This window comes from Phragmites australis, chromosome 19, assembly GCF_958298935.1.
Source record: "Phragmites australis chromosome 19, lpPhrAust1.1, whole genome shotgun sequence".
Taxonomy (NCBI): Eukaryota; Viridiplantae; Streptophyta; class Magnoliopsida; order Poales; family Poaceae; genus Phragmites; species Phragmites australis.
The window spans coordinates 5,226,013-5,236,689 of NC_084939.1; the positions used below are offsets into that span (position 1 = coordinate 5,226,013).

Here is a 10,677-nt window from a genome sequence, read left to right on the forward strand (position 1 = left end):
GCTCCTCCTCTTGCCGGATTTGTCTCTTTCCCCAGATCTGTCCCACAGGGAGCTACGTGGCAGGATGGTGGCTCTTTGGGTGGCACGGGTGCAAGATGTTGACATCCTTTCTTCTACACAGTTGGTGGGGGGGGGCTTCGGATGAAAGGCTTGCCCAGATTCCTACTGGTGCTAGGGACGGTGACGCTCTCAATCATCACTCTCCTCCTTGGAGGCATTGTCACGTGGTTCCACCACCCTCACCATTAGGTTTCTCTGGGTGTGAACTCATGGCTGACTCTACGGATGGGCGATGATGGCGTATTCGACATTGTGTTCTCCTTAGAGGTGTCGCCTTGGAGTCCTTTCTCTGTGTTTGGGAGTATGCTAGCTTGTACTCGGTGTTGTGTTTGGCAGTGATGTTGCCCACTCAAGGTCTAGTTTAGCTAGGTAATGGATTAGGTGTTACAGTGGTGGTCATTCTGAGGAGCCTTGGGTCTAGTCTAGCTAGGTCGCGTGCCCATTGTGCTAGTGGTCTTGGCCCGGTTCTCCTATTTTACAGAGATTTATATGGTTTGGTTTCGTTTATCTTAATATGAGGCACTTTCTTCTTATATAAAACGACAGTGCTTCTCCCTTGCGTTCAAAAAAATAGTTCTTTAGATAAAGTATAAAATGGGTATAATAATAGCACCAAGTAATGAAAGATAGTGGCAAAGAAGAAATATGTATTGAACAGTATAAATTTATTGCATGTTGTAGCACTGTCTGATATAGGACCTGTTTGGCACAATTCCAGCTCCGAGATCCATATTAGATCTAGAGTTTGTATGATAAAATAAAGCGGTTTAAACTTTTATTTTTGTTTAATAAAAATCAGATGGCTCAACTAAATATCCTTAATCTATCCATAGCTCCGGATCCAATAAAACTTGCATATGGAGCTATGCCAAACAGAGATGTAGTAACAAACAAATCCAGCAAATTACTAACAAAACGCGGACATATTTGACATTTCTCGGCGTGTCCTCCTTATCAAGAACCAACTAATTAGTCCATCGGATCAATAAACAAACACCTTGATTTGACGGCAAATTACCAACTCCTTGTGTAGACCAAATAATAGCCGACCAAATAACAGCCCAAAACATCCTCACATGCTCACTTGAACTTTTTTTTAGATAATTAAAGAAATAAAATTATCATAGCCTCTGCAATTTAAGGTGGACACAGCTGTTTATTATTACAACATTCGAACCATACGTTGGCTCACCACCAGCACAGTGGACAAATAAAGACCTTAACATGTATGACATGACTAACAGAAGCTTAAACGCAAAGTCTACTACGGTTGGAATGCCAAGTAATTCACTCGTATAGAAAGTTTAGAATGCTAAGTAATTCGTGATCCTCTCAAAGAAAATAAATAAATAACCAGTGATAACCAGTGCTAACGAATACTCTCGAATGGTTTCTCCTCAATGTCTGAAACACACTGTAATTTCTCTACATTGTACTCAACAACGTAGAGAAACAATACTGGTACACACGTACAGATAGAGGCGCGTACATAGCCACATAGTTCTTTCTACCTCTTGGTGTCGAAGGGTACGACGGCGTAGACGGTCTGCATGACGGTGGCGACAAGCAGGATGACGGCGGCCACGAGGGAGATGAATACCCAGGGGTTGTTTTAAGTACGTCTGGACAAAGCTGGCTCGCCACTTATTCCAGGGCTTCGCGCAGTGGGCGTTCACCTTCCGATTCATGTCATGCAGCTTGCGGAATGGACTCAGCATTTGTTAGGAAAATAAATCTGATCGAGATGTGTTCTGGTGAGTGCGTGTGTGTCGAGCTGTGTCGTGGAGAACGCGGTGCGTTCGCGTCGGTGAGTCTGAGTCCCTTCAGTTTGTTTTGTGCGTGAGAATAGGTAGGAGAAGGGCATGCATGGTGCCGATTAGCACTGGAGGAGGCCGAGTCGTCCGGAAACGAGCGTGTGGTGCTCGGGACGTTGAAGATCGAATCGTGCGGATCATGGCGAGCTGGCCGGGCAGGGAGTTCGTGGCTCCGAGGTGTGTGTCCCCTGACTGTTAAATAGTCCTTGTACTCCATCGTTTCCTTTTGCCAAGTCCAGAGAATAAAATCGCCAAGATACAGGCCGTTGCGGCGGCCGCGGCGTTCGTCGCCATTGTAGACTGCTCGAGCTCGTGCGTTGTGTTCCAGTGAGCTGTGAGAGTGTGTGTTTCCTGAGCTGGGCCATCAGCATTGCCCCCTTAGTCACGGTGTTGAACAGCTCCGCGACTGCCTCGTCGCTGCCAAACGTGTGTTTGAGGAGCCCTTCGGCTCTCAGTAGCGCCACATCTTCTCCAGTGTCGATCATGCTGTCCATGAAAGCTAGATAGGCCGCCATGTCGTTCCCAGCGTCGCCGTGTAGCCGCTCGAATGCCATCAGGTTGAGGTAGTAGTTCTCGATTTCATCGATAACCTCAACAAGTGGCATGTTCAACACGCCGTTTTGGAAATCGATGTCGCGGATGCTGTCCGTGTTGCTCTTCTTGAAACGGATCCCCACTTCCGCGAGCTCGGCGGCGGAGGGGGTGCTACCCTCGCACCCGGGCCATTCGTTGCCGTCTGCTGGACAAAGGCCACAGAAGCTTTTGTGTAGAACGTCCAGGGGGTGGAGGCACGGGTTGTCGAGGCCTACCACATCCGGGCGGCCCAGCAAGCGAATCACCCAGTCGTTGATCTCTTTGGCACTCTGCACTCATCGTTGACATGAAGTTGTTAGGAGTCCAGAAAACGCAAGCAGTCCCATGCAGCTAGAGAGGTTAGGCCTAATATGCTCCATCGGGTCTGTTTATGATTTGTCTTCACTAAAAATATCAGATTTAGATAGTATAATTAATGTCTTTCTAACCTAGGAGGGCAACCGATCGGGTGCGGAAGAAGCAGAACCGTGCGGACAGAGCAGAACCGTGTCCGACCGAAGAACTGTGTCTAACCTAGATAGTGATCATGAATCTTTGCTTAAAGGTTTAAGTAAAAAATACCATATCTAAAATAAAGAAGTTAATGGAAACAATAGAAAGTCAAAAGAGATTCTCGAGAAGTAAGAGGATTTGCTCATCCTTGAAAAGGAGAGAAACCTTAAACTCGAGAAGCTCATTGTTAAAGAGAATAAGAGGTTGAGAAATTGATCAAAGATCTTAATTTAGCCAATGTCTCAATTTCTAGTCTAGAGGGTTGCAATTCTATACTTTAAGAGAAATTCAAATGTTTGGATTAAACTTATAAAATTTTTGAAGTACAAATTGATGCTCTTAGGAGTAGCTCTTCTTTCTCTAATGATGCAATCTTACTCTCTAATACTTTCACTAATTAAGGTTTATCAAAGGAGGCAAGCAAAGTGATCTCACCACACAAGTCAAGCAACCCAAGGATCATGCACCTCAATCTACTTTTTATGCATCTTATGTTTTGAAAAGGAACCACCGTGGTAAAATAATTGATCTATATATTGGTGCCTGCACAAATGATCGAGTTGTCAAAAAGAATATGTATATGCCAAAAGTGATTGTGACTAACATGAAAGGGCTAAAACAAATTTAGGTATCTAAAACAAAAGCTTAACTTATTTTGTAGCCATACTCCTCCGGTGTATCAAGTTGGGTGCTTGATAGTGGATGCACAAATCATATGATCGGAGAGAAGAAAATGTTCTCATCATTTTAAGAAAATGGAGGATCTCATGAAAATATCATTTTTGGTGATGATTTTAAAGGAGGTGTAATTAGTTTAGTTAAAATTGTTATCTTCAATTATCATTTTATCTCAAATATGTTGTTAGTCAAATCTCATAGTTATAATTTGTTGTCTGTATCATAACTTTGTGAAACGAGCTAGAAGTGTAAGCTTTATCATGTTAACTTTTTAACGGATGAAGTGAGGCATAAAACTTATTTGATTACTAAGTCTAGCATGGGTTGGCTATGACACTGTTGACTAGTTTATATTAGCATGAAGAACTTGTCTAAACTTCTAAAGAGGGAGTGCATTCTAGGACTAACAAATATCTCTTTTAAGAAAGATAGAATTTGTAGTGTATGTCAACCAGGCAAGTAAATTGGAGCTCCTCATCCCGTCAAGAATGTGATGACGACCACAAAGCCATTTGAGCTTCTTCACATAGATTTATTTGGACCAATCATCTGCATAAGCATTACGGTAGCAAATATAGTTTGGTGGTTGCTGATGATTACTCTCGTTTCACTTGGGTATTCTTGTTGCATGATAAGAGTGAAACACAAGCCATATTCAAGAAATTTGTGAGAAGAGCACAGAATGAATTAGATGTGAAGATAAAAAGGGTGAGAAACGACAACGAAAACGAATTAAAGAATACACAAGTCAAAGAATTTCTTTATGAAAAAGGGATCAAATATTAATTCTCGGCACCCTACTCCCCTCAATAAAATGGAATTGTTGAGAGAAAGAATAGGACTCTCATAGAGTCGGCAAGTACTATACTTGATGAGTACAAGATCACGGATTAATTTTTAGCGGAGCCCATCTACACCGCATGTGATGCCATCAACTGGTACCATACTAGATGAAGGTTTCTTGTTTAGTTATGGATCAAATGCCTACGCTTATCATGTTTTCAACAAAATCACCGGTTGTGTTGAAATTGCGCGTGACATAACATTTGATGAATCTAATGGCTCCCAAGTAGAGCAAGTTGATTGTAATATTTTAGGTGATGAAGAAATTTCAAGTGAGGCAATCAAGAAAATGATAATTTGTGAAATCAAGCCTCGAGAATTCCAAGAGCAACAAGTGGCTAATAATGATCAAGCCCATTCATCTTCATCAACTCAAGTGGAGTCACTAACATTAACTCAAGATTAAGACCAAAGTCTAGATCAAGATCAAGATCAAGCTCATGATGACTGCCACATGCAAGAGTTCATCAAAGTATCCAAAAAGATCACCTGGTTGATAACATCATTGGTGATATAAAAAAGGGGTAAACACTCGTTCTAGAATTAAAAAATTTTGTAAATATTACTCTTTTGTTTTCTCTTTGGAGCCTTTGAAGGTACAAGATGCACCTGGAGATCCAGATTGAGTGATGCCTATGCAAGAAAAGCTTAAGAACTTCAAGAGAAATGAAGTTTTGTCATTGGTAGAAAGTCCCAATCAAAATATGATTGTCACCAAATGGGTCTTTCACAACAAACAATATAAGAACGGGATCATGACTAGAAATAAGGTAAGGTTGGTTGCTCAAAGCTTCACGCAAATAGAAGGTTTGGATTTTGGTGAGACTTATGCTCCTGTAGCTAGGGTTGAGTCAATTCGTATATTACTTACCTATGCTACCCACCATGATATCAAGTTATATAAAATGGATGTGAAGAACACATTTCTCAATAGACTTATCTTCGAATTGGTATATGTGGAGAAACCACCCGGATTTGAAGATCTCAAGTATCGTCATCATATATACAAACTCCATAAGGAGCTCTATGGGCTTAAGCAAGCACCTAGAGCATGGTACGAATATCTTAGGGTCTTTCTTGTTAAAAAGGGCTTTAAAATAGGCAAAGCTGATACTACTCTTTTCACTAAAAAGTTGATAATGATTAATTTATTTGCCAAATATATGTCAATGACGTTATATTTGGTTCTACTAATCAACTCTTTTGTGAAGAATTTAGTAGGATCATGACCAAAATGTTCGAGATGTCAATGATGGGGAAGTTGAAGTTCTTCATAAGATTTCAAATCAAACAACTCAAGGAAGACATATTCATATGTCAAACCAAGTACATCAAAGATATGCCTAAGAAGTTTAATATGAAGAATGTCAAGTCCATCGAGACTCCTATGCAAGCCAATAGACATCTCTACCTCAACGAAGATGGCAAGGTCGTGGATCAAAAGGTATATCACTCCATGACTGGTTCTTTACTTTACCTTTGTGCATCTAGGCCTGATATTATACTTAGTGTGTGCATGTATGAAAGATTTGAAGTCTCTCCAAAAGAGTGCTATTTAGTGGCTGTCAAGAGAATTCTTAGATATTTGGTTCATACTCTTACCTTGGCTTATGGTATCCTAAAGGTTCAACTTTTGATCTTATCGGCTATTTGGATTCCGACTATGTCAGCTGTAGGTGGATAGGAAGAGTACCTCTAGGACTTTCCAATTCTTTGGTAGGTCCTTGGCGTCTTGGACCTCAAAGAAACAAAATTTCGTAACTCTATCCACCGCCGAAGCTGAGTATATTGCTGCAGGCGCTTGTTGTGCTCAACTACTTTGGACGAGGCAAATCTTGAGAGACTATGACTACAACATGACCAAAGTCCCACTTTTGTGTGACAATAATAGTGCCATCAAAATAGCCAACAATCCTATGCAACACTCAAGAACCAAACAGATAGACATCCGACACAATTTCTTAAGAGATCACTCAAGCAAAGGGGATATCGATATTCGTCATGTGAGAACCAAAAATCAACTAGCCAATATCCTCACCAAACCACTAGACGAGCAAAGGTTTTGTAAGTTGATAAGTGAGTTAGATATCCTAGATTCTCGCAACGTGACTTGATATGTTGGACACAATTGTTTGTTCTAGTCTTATAGCTTTGGTAGCTAGAAGTTTGCGAAAATATCTTTTTAGTGCTATTTTCAAAAATTTGATTCTTTGATCTTTCGATCATTTTTTGCTACTTGTGATCATTGTTATGTATTGTTGCTTGTTGGTTGATTAGAAGTGGCAAAAATATCTTACATGTTCAACCGTCCTTCTCTCAAAAATCCGCATCGAATCTCAGCTCAAAATCAAGTTCTGCCATGTTCCAGAACCCGAAGGTTCGGCCTATAGCCTAGAGTATCCGGATTCTAGAAGTCCTTAGGCCCTGGGTGTCTCTGTCGAGTTGACAGAACCTAGAGTCTCCGGGTTCACTCAGATACTCCGGATTCTGTCACTCAACCCAGAGGTTTTGAGTTACACTCCAGGTGGTCCCTCTCGGTTACGTTTTAAATCCCATCTCAGAGACTCCGGGTTATTCAGTCTTATACCCAGCCTAAGGAGTTACCCATTCATTCTATCTCTATCACCTCCTCTCTCATCCTCTCACCGTGGTGACCTCTCCTTCGGCGATTTAAGGTTTTCACCGTGGGATTTCCAAGTTCTTCACCAAGTGAGCTCATCTCTTGGTCGGATTGTCCGGCCCTCCCTCCGAATTGACTTCGAGTGCTTCGCTTGATCTCAAGGTAAACCTAAAAACCGTTTCCTCCCGATCTCTCTATACCTATCTCTAGAGTCGATTTTCTTTGGTGAAGATACTCCTTTTCCTTCATAGAATCATGTATTCCAAGAGTTTGCAAGTGCATTTGTTAAATCCCTCAAACCCATGTTTTTGCCCCGGGATCGGGCAACTCGGATAGTCGGGGTTGAACCCGGATACTCTAGGTTATCCAGATCATGTTCATTGAGTTTTGTTCCTTAATTCCATTTCTTGAGCAATCCTTTTCATATCTCTAGCATGTCATCCATGTTTATCTCAGGGAAATTCAAGATGGATCATGCAAAAGATGTTGATCAAGCTTATCAAAGGAGGACAAAGGCTAAGTTTGATCCACTAGCCCAAAATGACTCTCCATTGTAACAGCCTGCTTTAGAGGATAAAGGCAGTGGCAGTGCAATGGACATGGTAATGGATATTTTCGTACCCGTAAGGTGGTTCGTAAGGTGAAGGCTTCATGTGCCGAAGACATTCACGTTGATGAGGTGGCTCAAACCGTTAATGTGCCTTGTGTTGATGCTTTTCCATCTAGAGAAGGAAGGGGATTAGTAGCAGGGAGAGTCAAGGGAAAGGTAGTTGCCTCTGGTTCTAGGGTTCAAGAGCAAGAGGAAATAGAGGAAGAGCAAGATGAAGAAAGAATTTCTGTGAAACCTTTGAAGCTTCACAAGCCATATAATGGTGTAAGATTCGGTGAGCTAGGCAGAAGAGTGACTGATTGCATGAAAAGGTCCGGCAAAGTGAAAAAGGAAAGATATGATGATCCATATGTTTTTGAAAAAAATGTGACAGCTTATCAGTTTTGGAATGATTTTCAAGCGGATTTCTATGAAACCGTGATCCTTAAGAAGAAGAAGCCGATCACTCCAATGCAATGGATTGATTGAGACTACATGGCTAACAAAAATGATCCTACCTTCAATGAGATCATTGCAGCTTTTGAGGATAAAAGGGTCAAGAATATCATGCCATTAAAATATGATTGGAGTGATAAGGTCATAGCACAATTTTATGTCACTCTTCACTATGACCATGGAAAAAATTAATCAATGTTTTGGATGATTGAAGAAGAGAAATACAAGATCAAATATTAGTCTTTTGCTCATTTGTTTGGATTTGATGTCCGGAACACAAGAAAAAACCAAGATTCATAATGAGCCACAACTCTCATCTGAAGAAATGGACTTCATGTATGAGAATCAAGATGAAGTGACTTTTGGCACAACAAAAGGCATGAGGCCATTCTACAAGTTTTTAAACTCCTTGTTCCATCTCATTTTAGCTCTGAAAAATGGTGATTCCACTAATGTTCAAGGGAACACAAGGAATTTGCTCGCTATGATGTCCAATGAGGGTGATCCGTTTAGTGTGGTGGACTTTCTTTGGGAAGAGATATACACTATATCTCACACACCTAGTAGAAGTTGTGACTATGCGCCATATATCATGTGTATGATCGAGAAGGTCACAAAGAAGAATTTCTTCAAAGAAGTGAAGCATGAGCCTTATACGGTAAGGTCGGTTGGTTCAAAATCATCTTCATCTTTGCCACCTTCTCCTCCAAGGTCAACTCCTAGCGTAACATAAAGGGCAGCACCGAGGCATGCATCCTCCTCGTGTGACTCTCCATCCTTTATCAATAGTACCCTCAAAGCTATATTCAATATTTGCACTTACAATACCGTGAAGATAAAGGAACACAAAGACAAGACCAATTTGAGGTTGAGAAAGATTGAGTAGAGGCAAAAGACTATTTATTCACATTGAGGATTGAACCTCCTTGCTCTCTGATTGCCTCTGAAGAGAAGTAAGCGAGTGTGAAGCTTTTGAGAATCCATGATGTAGCGAAAATGGCCCTATTAGGCCATGATTGTGATTTTTATGATTAATGAAAACATAGTCAATGGAAATAACATGTTTATCAAGAATATATGTTAGTAGGTCTTATGGATGCAATACATGAAGAAGCCACTGCAGATGGGACAAAGTTTGATCGAATTGAAGAAGTCTCAGGAAGATTTGCCTCGCGAGATGGTCTGGTGCTGTGGATGTTGAGCTCACCGGAGCATATTTAACAAAGGGGGAGAGACGTCTGAAGATCTCATCGGAAGGTCTGGTGATTAGCAAGTGTGCTCACCAGAGCAATTCTTTTAGAGAAGGGTGTCATACTGAAGAATGAAGGCTAAGCCTCACCGGATAGTCCGGTGATCAAAGCATGGCAACACCGAAGTGTTTCTATCCAGAAGGTAGAATAGAACAACCCACCGGATAGTCTGATGATCAAAGGAAGATACACATCGGAGTATTTCCACTAGAGAAGGTTGCAATTATGAAAATTTGAAGATCAACACACCGGAAGGTCTGATGATGAAGCAAGGCTACACCGGAAAATACACCTGACAATAAACAGAGCAAAGATGCAGATATAAGTTCAAGGCATCGGATAGTCCGGTGATAAAGTGATGTGCACTAGATGCTTACACCAGAGCAATTTACACAGAGAGGATGCAGTTGGCTCGGATGTTAAGTATATATTAACTGGATAATCCGATGATAGAGATAAAGTATACACCAGAGTGTCCGGTATTCAGAGAGGCTTGAGTGGGGGTTCCAACGGCTAGTTTGTGAGAGTGTACTCACCAGATGATCCGGTGTTAGTACTATTGTTCTCACCAGATCATCCGGTGTTAACAACTTTTATGAGCCATTGGGTTAACGGCTAGTGCACGGGTTTGAGACTATAAATACCCCTCCACTCAGTCATTTGAGGTTGCTGAAGTCCTAAGAAGTTCATGTACACCTTAGAAGACATCCAAGCCACTAAAGTGCATAAAGTGATCATCCAAGGTGATTAAGCACACCATTAGAGAGTGATTAGTGTTTATAAGCCTAAAAAGTGTGTTGCTAGGTGATTGCTGACTAGGGAGTGGATTAAGGAGTGATCCAAGCTTGTACCTCTTGGTACGCTGGTACCTTGGAGCCTTGATAACTCGTCGGCAAACTTGTTGACCCTCCAATTTGGTGTGGAGCGGTGATGAGAAGCGTGTACGAGGACATAGAGACCATTGCCTTGGTGGCTCAAGCTTCAAAGTGATCACGGTGGCAAGGACCCGGAGAAGAGGCTAGTGGTGAGACTTTGCCTTGGTGGCTTTGTGGCTCATTCAGGTGGAGGCCTTGTTTTTGTGATTTGGTAGCTCAAGAGCAGCGACCGGGTTTTGACCGAGAGCATATCCTTTGTGAGGCTCTAACGTGAACTAGGGGTGGCATTCATGCCATCGATACCACAGGATAAAAATCCTTGTGTCGATTTTGATTTCTCTATCTAATTTACATTTCCGCATTTACATTCTTGCAATTTACCTTTCTAGATAGATTGCAAGCTCTT

General features: G+C 41.5%; 1 pseudogene; it reads right to left on the reverse strand.

Moving 5' to 3' along the window:
• Window positions 1-1,567: 1,567 nt before the first annotated feature.
• LOC133900151 (putative UPF0481 protein At3g02645) lies at window positions 1,568-10,358 on the reverse strand (annotated as a pseudogene).
• Between the last annotated feature and the right edge of the window lie 319 nt (window positions 10,359-10,677).